General features: G+C 39.1%; 1 pseudogene; it reads left to right on the plus strand.

Annotated features, from left to right (window-relative positions):
• Positions 1-9,723: 9,723 nt before the first annotated feature.
• LOC114206183 (small ribosomal subunit protein uS2B pseudogene) lies at positions 9,724-10,528 on the plus strand (annotated as a pseudogene).
• Positions 10,529-10,766: the final 238 nt, after the last annotated feature.

The following is a 10,766-nucleotide window of genomic DNA, read 5'->3' on the forward strand; positions in this document are numbered from 1 at the left end:
CTCTTGCAGAGCGTGTTTGGCGGATAACCAGCCACTGCCGGACATACTGGCAGCTGACTCTCACTCTTCCTCCTCCTAACAGATGTGCAGACTTCTCCCTCATTCATTTCCTGGGTTAATGTCTATGATCATTACAGCCAACTATGGTTAGTCTGCCTCTGGTTGGGGATTTTAAGGAACATTCCCAAGCAGCTGCTAAACACCCTTTGTTTTCGGTAAGTCCTGTCTTCACAGGACATGGACTGCCTGTTCCCTCTTTTTGGTGAAAAAACCATGGCGTCTGCTTGGCCAAGCATTAGAACCCGGAGTCCTGTTTCTCTGCCTTCCCTTCCTCCTGTCTCTGCACCACCTTGGGTATGGCTCGCTTACAACACCCACTTCAGATTTCCCCAATGGTGCCCCAGGTAAAAACTGACAGTGGGGAACAAATTGATTGACTTTTAAGTGGACCCATGTGGAGCATACTTTGGTATTTAAACTAATTGAAACTTTTATTCTACCAAGGATTACTGAAGGTCAAATAAGCTCGTGTTACCCCTGTTGCAATTTGTCATCAAAAGATGACTTAAAATGTTGGTTAATTTTGTCTGTCTCAAAGTTTTCTTGGGTAATTGTTAAGATAGCTTTCAAAGTCTTGGTAACCTGAAACTTTAGAAAGTTTTGCTTGGATGATAAATTGGATTGAATTCATTGGGCATATGCGTCTTTACCAAATGAGATAAAATACTAAAAGCATTGATTACTGAACGTAGGTTTGCGCTTTTGGCTTATTTCAAAGAAACTAAGGATATTTGCATCTGTTCTGCTTATTTGATTCATAAATTTGCCATCTAAAGAGTTCTGGTGTAACAGTTCACCATTGGTTACTACTTAGTTTTCACTGGAGACTACGGCTTCTAAGAGTTAAATATTGCTAAATGGAATTAAGACTGAGGGAAATAAGGGAAGCAACTCTATGTGTAAGAAAGATCTAAGGAATGGGAATACATTTTTGTTGTAGGTAAAAAGTAATTTTGTCCTAAAATGACACTGGTTGTTTGGAGAGAAATAACTTGGGATAAGTCTGAATGCAGAGGAAAGCTGTAGAAGTTTTGTGAAGGGAAATCTTTGGAAAGGAATTTTATGTGTGGTCAGGACACACTAATATTGAAATGAATGGATTTTATTTTATTTTATTTTTTTAAGATTTTATTTATTTATTTGACAGAAAGAACAAGCAGGGGGAGTGGCTAAAAGGACTTTTAGGATAATACAGGTATTCGATATCTTTAAGATCAGAAAACTGAAATGGGTAAGAATTTCCAGAATGAAAAAGCTGCATTCAAACTGAATTAAGAATTAGTAAAACAGGACTAAAGGAACTAAAAAAGATGATTGTAGTTTTTATAACTTTGTTTGAAACATTGCTGGTTCTCTAATGTTTGCTCTTCCAAATTAAAGAAACTTTCTCTTAAGATAGCTATGACTTACAAAAATGTGATAAAGTATTCATTTGTGAACAAATTCAAGCATTTAACTTTTCTCTCTAACCTGAACCCTCTGAAATTCAAAAGGTCTCAGTGAGTATTCTTTCTTCCAAGACCATCATAATCATTTGCGTAAGTGCAATAAGAATCTGTTCTTATAATAAGACACCATTGGAAACATTGGTCATTTTACCAAAGCTTTGACTGGAATGTTGCATTTGAGAGAGACATGCATAGACTCAGATATGACCAAACAGCTTTAAGGAACAAAGGTTGACTATGAAACGTGGAGCCAAAAAGCCCCTTGGAAATGTTGGCCTGATACCTTGCTTACAGAGTTCTCAGCAGCCTTATCAGGTGAGTAGAGAATGTCATTTCCTGGCAGGTGCAGGAACCTCAAGGTATTTAGGGACCTCAAGAAGAGGAATTCATTCAAATCTACAGGTACTGCACGCATGTCTGATGGTAAGTACTTGTCTTGGCTTCTGGGCCTAAGGAGGCTACTGAAAGTTCAATCAAGATTCCTTGTGAAAAATTCCAGCAAAGCAGAGTTTGAAAGATCTGTATGGCTAATTGCTAATTCTTGCTGAGCTCATGCAAATAATTAGGCCAAGTTTGTTAAAAATTGGATTTGTTTTGCAAACGAAGTAGTCTTGATTTGGCTATCTCTGGAAATAAGGGTGATTTTAGAGAGAAAAATTGTGTTTCAGTAACCCGCCTTTGTGGATGTTAAATTCTAGTTCTGTTTGTCTTCGAATGTTGTTTGCCTAAGATAGACAACTTGAGGTAAACTGCAGAGAAATTGCCACAGTAGCTCATGTATAGAACATCTTCATGCTTGTTGTTCTGTAGGGATAATAACAGGACCCCATGGACATACGATTATTTGAACAGCTAGAAAACGGGATTGATTCCCCGACAACTATATAACTCAGCTAGCATCGTGATCAATTCTGTGTGGCTGTAATGACAAAATTGTTCACTAAAAGCCAGGGTATACCCCAGTCCATGGAGTTAACTGTGGATTTGTGGAAATAACGGATGGCCCCACTTTCCCTATGATTTGAATTAAGTGATGCACTTAGGAATGCCCTTAAAAAGTTCCAGGCACAGGTTCTTGTTTACAAGAAGACACCAAAGCATAAGTGTACTAAAAAGCTGACTATAAAAAGACACACTAGGAAGACATTAACCAAAAGAAAGCATTATAGGGCGCCTGGGTGGCTCCGTTGGTTGAGCGACTGCCTTCGGCTCAGGTCATGATCCTGGAGTCCTGGGATCAAGTCCCACATCGGGCTCCCTGCTCGGCGGGGAGTCTGCTTCTCCCTCTGACCCTCTTCCCTCTCGTGCTTTCTATCTCTCATTCTCTCTCTCTCAAATAAATAAATAAAATCTTTAAAAAAAGAAAAGGGAAAAGAAAGCATTATAATGTGTTAAAGCCAGGTTAAAATAAACAGCAAAACTTGAAGAGTGGAGGGACTTATTACCTAATGATACATTCTATTAACTAAAAGGATGTAGCAATAAATATATGAGGCAAAGTTGATAGAACTATAGCAGGAAATTCCTAAGAGATTGCAATTAAAACATTTTCCTTAACAGTTATTGACAGGTAGGCAAAGAACAGAATATCTAAAAAATACAGTTAACAAGGGTGAACCTCTGGATATATAGAGTTCTGCTTCTAATGATTTTTTAAATATATGTTTTCCCTCCTCTAAGTCAGAAAATTTACAAAAATTGATGAGTACTAGGCCACAAAAAGTCTCAAATTTCAATGCGTACATTATACAGGATGTGATTTTATGAGTCCAAAGTTAATCATGAACAGAAAAATAGCTTTGCTTTTTAGCTCTCAGAACTCGAGAAAAATGCAATGCAGTAATAACCATCAGAGTCAAATGCCTTATTTTTGTTTGCTCCATTTGTTTTGTTGCTGTTTATTATCACATTTTTTCATAAATGAGAATTTTCATCTATCCTTCTATTTGTATATTGCTTACTTTGTTACTTTACTGCCCATTAACCCTTCCAAAGTCTTTCCCTTAAGTCTCAAATTGCTTTTCATTTTAAATGGTAGGATAAACACTTTGGAGTTTATATTATCATCAAAATGGTTCCATCTAGGTTTTGTGTTTAAAACCTCTGAGTTTGGCTTTCCTGTGTTTTTAACATTAAAACAAAGCCAAAGGAAGAAAATCAAAACAAAGTAAAAACTTGAGTGAAAGCAATTACTTAAGTAGCACTATAAATAGAACATCAGTGGATATTTATAATTGAAACCAATAATGGGGAAATTAGAAAGTTTACAAAAATACAGATTTAAAATCAATACACAATTTTAAGCTTAGATTCTGCAAAAGGTGACCAAAAAAAAAAAAAAAGATTGTGTGAGTGTGACATATGATTTCCACGATAAATGCTAGCATGTATTCTATGATTTAGTCACCAAAATAGGTTTCTTCTATTTTATGAGAACGAGTTTTTAGATGGAACTGCAGAGGAGTGATTAGCACTGCTTCGCCTCACTGGAATTACTCAAATACTCTTCTTATCCTCTGTTCCCAACAGTTTTTACTTTACTTATTCATTGCCAGCTGGAAGGTAAATGGGTCTATAGAAACTACTCTTAGAAGTAAATGAGAATTCATTGAGGGACACTGAGCTTTTCTGGCTGGTAATTTGCTTGATTAGTTGCATAGAGCATATGTGTTCATGTTATTCTTAGATTTCTCTTGTGCATACTTTCAGATCATGTGTCCTTTTTTCCCATATGTTTCTTATCCTGATCCTTCTGCTTGGAAGGAAAAGGTTGCCTATGACAACTGAAGTTATATTTTTAGTTCATTTATCTTATTTGCTTGAACATTCTTTTTTTCTTCCAGAATGAGGTGGAATCTAACCAAAATATATTCCTGCATCAGCCAAATGTCATCCTCACTCCTGTCCATTAAAAATTGTGGTTCACTTTATAAGAATCAGTGCCAGAGGCCAGAAAAAATTTTAACTCGAATAATCTACTTTGTTTCAATCCCAAATCTCAAGATCATTACTTTTCTAGATACATATTAAAAACACTTGGTGTGCACATGTATGCACGCCCCCCACACACACACCATAGGCCCTAAACTGTGAGCACATATGTGTTACATGAAAAATATATATATTTAAGTAGTTATATATTATACATTAAAAGTTATGTATTTACAAGAAAAAATTTCAAACTATGCCTTATTTTTGAAATTAAGACTGTCTCAGAAAATACAGGGTGTACGTGTTCACAAACAACTCTTGTTATAATTTAAACCTGCTTTAGCTTTTCAGTTTTTCTCAGCTCAGTTTTTCATGAGACTAGATACCCACTTGAAATTTAGGGGATATGGTTTCAAATTCATTTTATTTTGTCCATGTTTAATTATATTAATAATATCCTCCATCAAAATAAAATCCAGAGTGCATATGGAACTTTCGGAAAACATATAATCCAGTGTTTCATGTGGTAACATATGTAGAACTTTGTGCTAGTTGTTAAGCCATTTTTTCTGTTTCAACTCCTGCCTTCTGCACTCTGCCTTGCGATGCTGTGGTTGGCGCTCTGCAGACTGCATTTCCCTTGTGCCAGTAGGGGGTGGTAGAGAGACAGTGGTAGGCTGGAAAAGGAGGGAACTGTACATTCCTGTTTGCCTTTTGTCCTGTCAGGGTCACCCAGCAATTCCTCTCTTCCCTGCCAGTGGCAAATTGACCATTGGTCCAACACTTAGAATCCTCCTCAACAGGCTCCCTAAGGCACATCAGCACCAGCCCTCCTCTTAGGTCTCTATCCAAGCTCCACGGGTCTCTTCCCTAAGCTTCTGAGGCACCAACACCAGCCCACTGGGGTGACCACCTCGGAGATCTAAGTCTCAGTTCCTGCAGAGTAGTAAGCTTTCAATTTCTCCTCTCTTCTCTCCAGACCTAGCAATAGTTGCAGGTAATTCCTTCCTGAAGTTATTACCTCTGTGCTACCCTCCTGTTCCCTTTATTGCCATTTCTCTTCTTCAATATCTGGTTAATAATTCTTTATATTGAATTATCCCTAGCAAAATGAATAGTATACTTTCTGTTCCTTTATCCAGCACAGACATAATGCATTTTGTTCTCCTATAGGATCAGAACCTGTACCATTTACTGAGGCATAGATATATTAACAACCTACATAGAAAACATACATGAAATCTATATAACACCTACATATGACATCTAAGTGTCAGCAATCATTTTATGTATTTTAAGGGAATGAGTTTTTTGACAGAGGCTCTGAGACACATAATTTGGAAATTATTTATGGTATATCTTTTAAGAGTATTAGTTAAAATTGAAAAGGGTATTGTTCTAATCAACTCATCAGTTGAATCTATTAGATATATATGTCATCAGAAATAAAAGTCACATTAAGGGGCGCCTGGGTGGCTCAGTTGTTAAGCGTCTGCCTTTGGCTCAGGTCATGATGTCAGGGTCCTGGTATCAAGCCCTGCATAGGGCTCTCTGCTCAGCGGGAGGCCTGCTTCTCCCTCTCCCACTCCCCCTGCTTGTGTTCCTGCTTTAGCTGTCTCTGTCAAATAAATAAATAAAATTAAAATAAAATAAAATAAAAGTCACATTAAAATATACAATGGAAAAACCTACAAATTATTCTGTTATATTTTGGTCATAAACACTGAGAAAGATTAGTGATTCATATAACATACTAATTCTTTTTTCTCCTTTCAGCAACCAAAGCGCATAAACAAATATTAAGTTACAGTGATACAAAAATAACACTGAAATTAGGATGACTCTACCATCGAACTTAATTTTTGCAGTCTTTTTTAAGAGTAGGCTACACAATAAGAAAAAAGTCAATTAAAGTTAAAATTACACCACTTTCAGGGACACATTTACCCTTGGAAGTTTCAACCGCACAGTATGTATAAAATTGAAGAAAGACATTTGACTTAGTCCAATGTATGTTTAATTTGCAAGGCAAGGACCCACCCCTCACCATGAACATGTTCTTTGTGTTTAGCCACCCCAAATCACGTGGTGTTGGTAATTCATCAACTACCTAGTTTCTGACCACGCCACCAACTTCAGGCTCTGTAAATAGAAACTCAACACTGTGAATAGAAACTCAACATACTTTACATAATCAATTCAACCAGTGTTCATTATACAAGATAACATGAAGCGAGGCAGTAGAAAAAGGAACATGGAATCAGGGACAAAATGGGGATGTTTGGAAGGGGCTGGAGGTTGCCTTATCCTTACTAACAGAACCTATGACGACCATGTTCCCAGTCGTAGGACTGTCAATTTCCCAGACATGCTTGAAGCTGGTTTTAACAGTGTAACAAAGTTCTGTTAATGAAGTGCGATCAGAAGTGTTGTTGGTACTTTCAGGAGGTTTAACTGAAAGGCAGTAGCTGGAAGTTATACCTCTGGGTAGGATAGATTAGATAGCAATGGAACAGCACTTTTGCTGAAAATAACTATAAAATCTGGATAAAAGACAGAAGGAAAATGTTTAATGGCAGTCAAGAGACAACAAGAACTGGGGAAAGGGAGCTGAAGAAAAATTGTCAGGAGTCCAGCGGAGTGGGGAGGGAAGGTGGTGAGTTGTCAGGTATTGAATAGCTGATTATAGCAACAGGCCAAAAATGAGAGTTAAACCTTGGTTGCTTACTGAGATGGTACGAGCAAGAGGCTAAAACCAGTGGAAAGCTGACTCCTTGATTCCATTTTCCTCCATGGGATGGTGCACCGTTTGAAGGTCAGGTGGATCAGTGCAGGGGTGGGGGTTATCCCACAGTTGAAGGAGTCCTGAACAAAAGGCTCCCACAGTTTATGGACCGTGAGGGTTGGAGTGAAATGAGGGGGAAGCACTAGGCGCAGGGAAGTACTGGGTACCGACTCATAGCAGGGAGAAGTGTCTTGGTGTCCCACTCCTACCCCCATAAGGAGAGTGTGGCAGAGATACCTGAAGAGGATCTTGGCCCAAGGCTTAAGATAAAGAGATCCAAAAATGAAGACACTGGGTTAGGTATTTAAATATGTGAGGAGACAGCCGGCCAGAGGGGCCTAAGTCCTTGACAGCAATTCCCTTCAGAGACTTTCAATGCACGGGCTGTGCTCCAAATTTGGTGTGATGGGGGTAGCTTTCATCTTTGAGGTCTGTCAGGGAAAGCCTTTGCAATTGCCTGTGGTCAGGCCTGAAAAAGCACATGGAGGGTTCTAACTGGGAGCCAGCCTCTTCAGAGGTGAAATAATTTCTGCATCGGCTTTTACTCTGGGGTCAGTTGATGAGGCAAGTGCAGTGGGCTCAGAATCTAAGCTCTGAGCCATAGAGGATGCTGCTGGAGGATGGAGGAACCAACAGAGTTATGGTAGAATTTGGCAGCCCCACGCACGTGGCTCATTTTCCCCTGAAAATTGCCAAATTCTCGGCTATATGGGACAGGAGGTTTAAAAGCTTAGTGAAAAGCATGACAGAGCTATCAACAGACTTGAAAGACAATGATTACAGTTTAGGACCTGAAACTGGAAGGGGGTCACAGAGAGTGCCCCGAGCTCTTGGTTGAGTCCAGGTTATACTAGAAGTATGATAAGTATTAATGGGGCTACAATGCAGCCATGACTCACAACCGTTCCTATTAAGCCTCCATTGTTTTAGCATAGCAAGAGAAAGGTAAATGGTATCTGGAGGAATGAATCCTTGCCGTAAGCAAGCCTCTGCAATTTTTTACTACAGAATGGTTTTTAATAAAAATTGGTAGACTGCAAGACCAATGTCAAGACCAAAAAAAAATAAATAAATAAAATAGAAACAAGCTCACAGATAATTGAGAAACTATTACCACCTGCAAAGACCTCAGAATAATTATTAGTATATTACAATACTAGAAACAGATGAAAAGATGGAGATTTTGGCAGAGAATTGCCATCTCTAAAGGGAAAGAAATGGACTCTTAGAAGTGAAGATAAATTATCAAAATGTTGTTTTGTTTTAAATAAATAGTTTTTGAAGAACGAAGGTAGGAGGAGACAGGATTACTGAAATTGACACGTTACTACAAAATTTAAAAGTGAAGTACAGAGAGAAAAAAAGAACATTAAAAATAGTACAGTTATAGGAGATTTGTGAGACATGAAAGGTCTAATATACATGTAACTGGAGTCCCTAAAGGAGAGAAGGAAAAAAAGGCAGAAGTAATATTTTTTTTAAAGATTTTATTTATTTATTTGACAGAGAGAGACAGCGAGAGAGGGAACACAAGCAGGGGGTGTGGGAGAGGGAGAAGCAGGCTTCCCGCTGAACAGAGAGCCCGATGCGGGGCTCGATCCCAGGACTTTGAGATCATGACCTGAGCCGAAGGCAGACGCTCAACGACTGAGCCACCCAGGCGCCCCCAGAAACAATATTTTAAGAGAATTCTGCAAAACATCAAACAGAAGATTAAGGAAGTTCTGCAACACAGGCAAGATCAATACAGAGAATACCGCAAATCCTAATAATAATAAAAAAGAAATTACAGAAAAGCAAAGATGGTAAAAAAGGTCAAGCAATCTGAAGAAACCTTACCGTCAAAGGAACAAGAAGACACAGAGCTGGCTTCTCAAGAGGAACAATAGAAATCATAAGATAACAGAATTCTATAAAGTACAAAAAGATAACTACCAATCCAGAACGCATTAATCAGCAAAAGGTCCTTCAAAAAGAAAGTGAAACACATGTTTTCAGAGGATATACTGAGATCATTAAAAGAAACACTGAATAGTGTTCAGGTGGAAGAAAATGTTTCCTTGCAGGGAAAATAGTAATGCGGTAAAAATGAAATACATTTTGGGGCGCCTGGGTGGCTCAGTCGGTTAAGCGTCTGCCTTGGCTCAGACCATGATCTCAGAGTCCTAGGATAGAGCCCCCTGTCAGGCTTCCTGCCCAGCCAGGAGTGTGCTTCTCCCTCTCCCTCTGCAGCTCCCCCTGCTTGTGCTCTCTCTCTCTCTCTTATAAATACATAAAATCTTAAAAAAAGAGGGAGAGAAAATACATCTTAAAAATATACGGGAAAACATAAATGAATATTGACTGTAAACCAAATAATAGTGGTAATATCTTGTTGATTTAACTAACAATTCAGTGTTAAAATGCTTGACACCTTTCTGAGCTACCCAGGGAGGGTCCATACAGTGTTGTTCTGTGTTGCTGTGCGTTGCTGTTGTAACTTAAAGGAAAACTTTCATAATGTCCGGAGCTCTTGATGTCCTACAAGTGAAGCAGGAGGGTGTCCTCAAATTCCTTACAGCAGGAACCTACTTAGGTGGCACCAACCTTGACTTCCAAATGGAACAGTACATCTACAAAAGGAAAAGTGATGCCATTGTTGCCCTTGAAAACCTGGCTGATGTCGGTGTCATATCATCCAGGACTCCTGGCCAGTGAGCTGTGCTGAAGTTGCTGATGCTACTGGAACCACTCCTATTGCTGGCTGCCTCAATCCTGGAACCTTCACTAACCAGATCCAGGCAGCCTTCTGGGAGCCAAGTCTTCTAGTGGTTTACTGATCCCAGGACTGACCACCAGCCTCTCACAGAGGTGCATTATGTTAAACTCTGCCTACCATCTCTCTGTGGAGACTCTCCTCTGCACTATACGGACATTGCCATCCTTTGCAATAACAAGGGAGCTCACTCTGGGTCTGATGTGGTGGATGCTGGCCCGGGATGTTCTGCGCATGCGTGGCACCATTTCCCATGAACACCCATGGGAAGTCATGCCTGATCTCCACTTCTACAGAGATCCTGAAGAGATTGAAAAGGAAGAACAAGGTTGTTGCTGCAAAGGCTGTGACCAATGAGGAATTTCAGGGTGAATGGACAGCTCTAGCTCCTGAATTCACTGCTATTCAACCTGAAGTCACAGACTGGTCCTTCAAGGCATGCAGGTGCCCTCTGTGTCTATTCAGCAGTTCCCTACTGAAGCACTGGGGTCTGCAGCTCCCACTGCTCAGGCCACTGAATGGGTAGGAACAACCACTGGGTGGTCTTAAACCGCTCTTCCACAAAGGCAAACAAAATGGAAATAAAGGTTGATGGAAAATAAACACTTTCTAAAAAAATAACAGTAAAATAAAATGTGTGACAATGATTTTACAAAAGTTGAGAGGAGGTAAATTGAATTAAAGTGTTCTAAGGTTCATGTGTAATTAGGAAGAGTGGTAAAAGCCACAATATTTTTTTTAGATTGTAATATGTCAAAATTGCATGTAATTATGGTTATTACTAAAA

This window comes from Eumetopias jubatus, unplaced genomic scaffold (assembly GCF_037043125.1).
Source record: "Eumetopias jubatus isolate StellerSeaLion01/CBP00866 unplaced genomic scaffold, mEumJub1_p1.0 scaffold_2, whole genome shotgun sequence".
Taxonomy (NCBI): domain Eukaryota; kingdom Metazoa; phylum Chordata; class Mammalia; order Carnivora; family Otariidae; genus Eumetopias; species Eumetopias jubatus.